At 51.0% G+C, this 6467-nt stretch overlaps 1 protein-coding gene across 1 annotated transcript in view; it reads right to left on the reverse strand.

Moving 5' to 3' along the window:
• Positions 1-6467, reverse strand: part of NAA38 (N-alpha-acetyltransferase 38, NatC auxiliary subunit) — a 28288-nt gene that overhangs the window by 20744 nt on the left and 1077 nt on the right. The window contains exon 2 of the mRNA XM_047832997.1: positions 5403-5499. The gene's annotated coding sequence lies outside the window, so the exon portion shown is untranslated. The remainder of the gene's footprint in view (positions 1-5402; positions 5500-6467) is intronic.

Consider the following 6467-nt stretch of genomic DNA (forward strand, 5'->3'; position numbering starts at 1 on the left):
GAATGTCCGACTCTTAGTTTCAGCTCAGGTCGTGATCTCACAGTTTGTGGGATCCAGCCCCGTATTGGGCTCCCTGCTGATGGTGTGGAGCCTACTTGGGATTCTCTCCCTGCCTCCCTCTCTGTCCCTCCCCCAGTCGTGTTCTGTCTCTCTCAAAATATATAAATAAACTTAAAAAAAATGTATAATCTCAAAACAAAGGACAGATCTTCTCAGCAAAGGGCAGGTGGCAACCTTACTTAGCCATTTGGAAGCCACTGGTTTAGATGATCTTCTCTCTAAAATTCCATGATTAAGTCTAGGATATCCTCAGTACTTCCATGACTTCCATTATTATCACCAATCTATATATTTCAAAAGACAATTAGGACCCTCTTTAACATTTCCTTGAGTGGGAAATCACAGACGGCAAAGCGCTTTTTCAGTCCTTTGACCTGCCTGTTCCACGAGCGCACGTCTGTGCTCTACCAATCACTGTCACTGGTTCCCTACGTCAGAGTTGTAACCTGGGGTCCACAGATCTCAGGGTGTTCGTAACACTGTGAAAACATATGTGGTATTTTGCATACACCAGCTGATCCTGGAGCATGAAGGTCAGGGGCGCTGACCCTTCGTGCTGTAGGAAATCCGCGTACGACTTTTGCCTCCCCGTAACGTAACTACCAATAGCCTACGGTTGACCAGAAGCCTTGCTGCTACCATTAACGGCTGATTAGCCATGTTTTGTCTGTGTGTTATATACTGTGTTCTTACTATAAGGCGGTGAGAAAATACAATGGTATTAAGAAAATCATAAGGAAAATACGTTTACAGTCGCGTACTGCCTTGATCAGTACCGTAAGTTTACGTCGCCTGTTTACAAGATGAATCATCTGTCAGTCCCTGCGTCAATGCACGGGACTAATACTGGGCGTCAAATATGAAAACGTGACATATGGTCTCTAAGTGTTTTTGTGCATAAGTTTGAACTTTCAAAAATAGGTTTGTGTAATGTTTTAAGGTAGGAGATGATAAAATACACTAGTAGCTACGTGTATTTTGTGCATTCATCTAATGCCCTTTTCTTAATTTTGTCGATGTTTCTAGGCCATGCAGTGCATCCCCAAGTTTTCTCAAATGATCCCACATCTCCAAAATATCTTCGATATACTTATTGAAAAAATCCAGGGGCGCCTGGGTGGCTCAGTCAGTTAAGCGTCCGACTTCCACTCAGGTCATGATCTCATAGTTCGTGGGTTTAAGCCCGCATCCAGCTCTGTGCTCACAGCGCAGACCCTGGAGCCTGCTTCGGAGTCTCTGTCTCCCTCTTTCTGACCCTCCCCCACTCGCCCTCTGTCTGTCTGTCTATCTCTCTCTCTCAAAAATAAATATTAAAAAAAATAATTAAAAAAATGTACATATAAGTGGACCCGCACAGTTCAAACCCACGTTGCTCAAGGGTCAGCTGTATACTGTTTTTCTGGGGGAAGGGCTGATAGCTTTCTATGAACCAGAAAAAGAAAAACAGAAAACAAAAAAACAAAACTAGAAACACTTGCATTGGGTAAGTTTCTTGCTTTGGCTTTAAAGAAATAATCTTCTTATGGCTTAGGAGTCCCTTACAATTTTCTTCTAGTTCTTTCTCGGGGAGGGGACCCTCCAATTCTGGTTTGCATCGGACAGGCCGCGTGCCTAAGGTCCTTTTTCTCACCTCAATGGTCTTCTCATTAAAAACAGGGACCTTCTCCTCTGCCAATTAGTTAGCCATATGGCACCTTAACTTTGTATTTGGTTTTTATTTTTTGAAGCACAGAAAGATAGAAAAAGGCAGGGAAGTGGTGTCCACTTTGAAAGCGACTAGCAGCCCAGAGACAGTGAGACATACAGGCACAGAGCCTACAGACAGACAGAACAGACAGGTACGGACGGACAGAACAGACAGATAAGAGAAAGAGAGGAGCCTGAAAACGCAGGAGAGACACGAGAGTGTTGTAGACAGACGATGGCAGACTGACAGGCTGGCAAGGACAGAAAGGAGAATGAGTGACAGAGAGGCGGGAGAGAGCACCAGGCAGGCCGGCGGGCGTGGAAAGAGAGGGAGAAGGCCGAGCAAGAAAGGAAGAAAATAAGGAAAGCGGGAGGACGACGTGGGAAACGGCGTTCCATGCCACACCGGGCTCTGTGGCTGAGAAAGTGCGGTCACATACATTACTGCAGGCAGACAGGGAGAACCCAGCAGACAGATGGGGTGATGGAGGGACGCAGGCCAATCAGACAGAAGAGAGGGAAGGTGGCCAATCAGAAGGAGGCTAGAAGGCAGCCCAAGACAGACACTTAGGAGGAAAGACAGAACCGAGAAAAGAGAGGTGAGAGATGGAGGGAGGGGAAGAGGGGAGAGACGTGGACACGGAGGCCGAAAGAGTTAAAATCAGGAGTCCAGGCAGTGAAAAAGCAGACAGGGAAGAATAGTGCATTCTCAGTAAAAGTTTCACCACGGTCTTTCCGAAGGGGCCTGGACGGAGCCTGTGCCTTTGTTCCCCCCCCTCCCCCCCCCTTTCCCAGGAGTTAGCGTCACCATCTCGGAGGTGGCGGGGGAGAGGAGCCCAAGGAAGGAACAAGAGGGAGAAAAGTTTTTGGGAGAAGCAATTTCCCAGACTAGAGGAAGACAGACTCCTTGGACGGGCCGAGGTCAACAGCCTGCGGGTGCTGCTGGGCCTAGAAGGATCTAGAGTCACATGCCTGTAAAGACTTGGGGGGAAGGCAGAGCAGGCCCCCATGCACAGGAGCCTGTGCTGACTAACTGGACCTGTGCGCGCACCTGTGGGCGCTTCCCCGTTTTTTTTCTCGCTTAATCCATGGTCGGTGATGAAGGGCCGGGGAGCTGTGCCCTCTCCCAGATAGCCTGGCGTGCAGACGAGGGCCCTTGGGGGGAGCGGGCCCTTCCAGAGCGCGCCGCACTGGCAGGAAAGGCGTGCTTCTAGCGACCGATCAAAAAGACAGGTGCCCGAGAGCAGACTCAAAAAGATAAGGAACAAGAGGTGGCAAGCCAGGTGAGGCGGGAAGGCCTATGGACAGACCGACAGAGAAAGAAGCCTCCAGCAGAACTGGGAGAGGAGGAGGAAGGAGTGCGGCCCAAAGCGAGGAGACTTGTAGACGTGTAGCCCCTTCTCTGGAACAACGTCCAAGAAATGAAGAGTAGTGAAGCCGGCCTCAGGGAGAGGAGCAGGGCCCGGGGGAGAGGGACAGGAGGGAGGCTTCCTCTCCACAGGGCACTTCTAGCCCTCGAAAAATTCTGTACGTGTGTGTGCGTGCACGTGTGTACCATCTACTCAAAAGTGGGGGCGCCCGGGTGGCTCAGGTGGTTAAGTCTCCGACTCCCGATTTCAGCTCCGGTCACGATCTCCCCGTTCGTGGGTTCGAGCCCCGCGCCGGGCTCTGCGCTGACAGCGCGGAGCCTGCTTGGGATTCTCTCCCTCCCTGTGTCTCTGCTCCTCCCCTGCTCACTTAACTCTCTCAAAAGAAATAAATACACCTTCAAAATCAATAAAAATTTAAAAAGTTGAGTGACGAGAGAAGACGAGAAAAGAGAAAGTGAGCGGAGATGTGGACAGCCAAGAGGCAGGCAGGCAGACAGCCGGGCCAAAAGGCAGACGCTCTGAGGGACCAGAAATACACGAAGGGCAGGGGATGGCCGGCAGGAGGGTGAGAAGCGAGAAAAGGTAGGGTTGGGGTCGGGGGGGTATGGCAAGAAGGCGGGTAAGGCTTTGGGGCCTGGGGGTCACCGACAGGTGCGGGGAAGAGCGACCACCGCCACTGACGGGACTCTGGTACTGCTGGTATTGAGGAAGCCAAGGGGGAGGAAGCCGACGTGCAGTCAGACTGAAAAGATACAAGCATTAACCAGTGGGATGGCAGCAGGCGAGCGGGGTAGACAGGCAAACAGACAGACATAAAGGGCGGCAAGGAAAAATCATGAACTTAACAGGCATAAATAAGACGGGAGCAAGTAGGAGATAAGAGGCAAACCGAGATAGGGAGCCACGGCAGGGCCTGGAAGGTAGACAAACCAAGAGACGAGGGCTAAAAAAGTGACAGAGACAGGCAGGCGGGGAGACAGATGGCTAGAGAGAGAGAGAGAGAGAGAGAGAGAGAGAGAGAGAGGGGTGGGCAAACAGCCAGAGAAGCAGACAGACAACCAGAGAGAGGAAGAGGCTGCCAGCCAGCCGGGGAGGAGCAGACAGGCGGGCAGGCAGACACCAGAACAGGAGCAAGCAGGAGGGGCAGGCGGAAGCAAGGAGAGCAGAGGGGACACGGACAAGAGCGAGAATGGAGTGAATGAACAGATCTGTCTGCAAAGCACATGAGAGGGTGACGGACGTGTGGCCAGAGATCCACACCTGCAGCTCGTGGGCACACGAGGGCAGGCGGAGGCGCTCGGCGCAGGGGGAGAGGGCACCGAGGCTGGGGGACTGTGGCGCACATGATGTGCAGGGCTGTCCACATACACGTGGGGACACTCTTCACACACACACACATGCGCGCGCGCGCGCACACACACACGGACCAGAAAGAGGAGGGAGGCAGGCACACGCGGGGAAGAGAGAAGTAAACAGAAACAAGACAGGGCTGGAAAGTCACTTCGAGGTAGAACAGCCTGAGCGGCCAAAGGGACGAGAGAATCAGTCTTGGAGAGAAAACACAGACACACACAGAGAGGCCCACACACAGAAAGAGGGGGACACCCACGCGGACTCGCACAAAGACACCGAGGGAAGGGAGGGAACAAAATGGAACAGAAGAGGGACAGTAGTCAGACCCGGGCGCGGGGATGATACGAGAGCGGAGACGAGAGGGTTCCAAAGGCCGGGTTCAGAGAAGGCTGGAAATCGATGCTCAGTCTAGCGCATTAGTGTGTGTGTCCGGGGAGGGGGGTGTCTGTCAACAGAGAATGTTTCAGCCTCCCAAGCAAAAACTGGCAGGGTATTCCCTGTCCTGAATCCTGTCCCCCTTGCTGCCTACCTACCCCTCCCTCGTCAGGCGCTCCTGAACACTGTGGGGGGCTGCTGGGTGGCTCCAGGGGGAGAGAAATGACCCAGGAGAGAAACTATCCCTCCGTGCCGGGGGCATGGGGTGGGCCTCGAGGAAGGGGCAGAGTGCGATAGAAAGAACGGGAGGGAGGTGGAGTTCGGAAAGGCGACCAGAAGAAACAAACAAAAAAAGGGCAGAACGGAACCACTGTGCCTGCCTCCGCTAGCACTGCTCAACGGGCAAGTCCCAGGACTTCTGCGATCCAGTCTCTGGATGAGGCAGCTGCTTTGGGGGACTCCTTTTCAGGCTCCCACCTGATCCCCCGAAAGCCACTGGGGTACAGTGGGAAATCCTGGGCCAACCGAGTCAGGGGGGGACGTGAGGGTAACCCCTACCTCTTTCTCTTGCTCAGTCCCAGTACTTTTCTGTGGCAGGGTACCTGAGTTCCTTCCACTTTACCAGTGTCGGAGATCACGGAGGAAGGGAGGTACACTGCAACGCGAGAAAAAGAGAGAACAATTTCACAATTCTCAGACTTGACTCTTTCCCCCCTTATTCTAAAAATCTGTTCTACCAACCCCTAAATTAATTTCCCAAGTCAGATGAATTTGAAGAGTCGAGCAGTTGGGGGAGGGGGAGGGGGAGGTAAAGCAGCAAAGAGTGAAGATAAAATTTACAACAATTATAAATCCCCGAAAAGGCTGGGCAAAGGGGAGAATCAAACATGGACTCCTTTGGAAAAAAAAAAAAAAAAAAAAACTCAATCATCGGATCTATTCATATCTCTTCCCCCCCCCCACCCCAAAGTCACTGGGATTTCTATCACTTTTTTTAAAAGAAAGGGGGAAAAAATCCAGTACCGCTCCTCACTTGAAAGATACGTACACAATTAAATGCGTTTTGACTTCAGTGAGGTATGGAGAAACACAGTTATATATAAACATATATTTCATCTTTTCCTTTTCAATGCCTGAAGGGGGAAAAAAAAAAAAAAAACCCTTCACATCAAACCACTCCCTTCTGAAGTATTCAGAAAAAAAAAAAAAGCTTTTCTTTAAGAGAAGGGAGGTGGGGAGGAAGAGACTAGTAAAGAAAAGAAAAATATTTAAATCTAGTTGGACTAGTATCTAACTAGTTAACCTTTAACAATTTATGCTGATGTCAGACTGAGCATGAGTACTGATTAATGCCCCCCCTCAAATATTTTTTATAGGGGGGGGAGTTAGAAAGAGCAGCCATTTTTGTTTTATGCAGAAATCCTTCATGCCCCCCCAACGCGCGCGCACACACACACACACACACACACACAGACACACACACGCGCGCGCGCGCGCGCGCACGCGCACACACACACACACACACACACACACACACACTCTCACACACACAGTACACAAGGAAAATATCTCTATTAATCTGTGCACTAATCAGTTATGAAAAAAGGGAGAAATTTGTGGGTT

Source organism: Prionailurus viverrinus, chromosome E1, assembly GCF_022837055.1.
Source record: "Prionailurus viverrinus isolate Anna chromosome E1, UM_Priviv_1.0, whole genome shotgun sequence".
Classification (NCBI taxonomy): domain Eukaryota; kingdom Metazoa; phylum Chordata; class Mammalia; order Carnivora; family Felidae; genus Prionailurus; species Prionailurus viverrinus.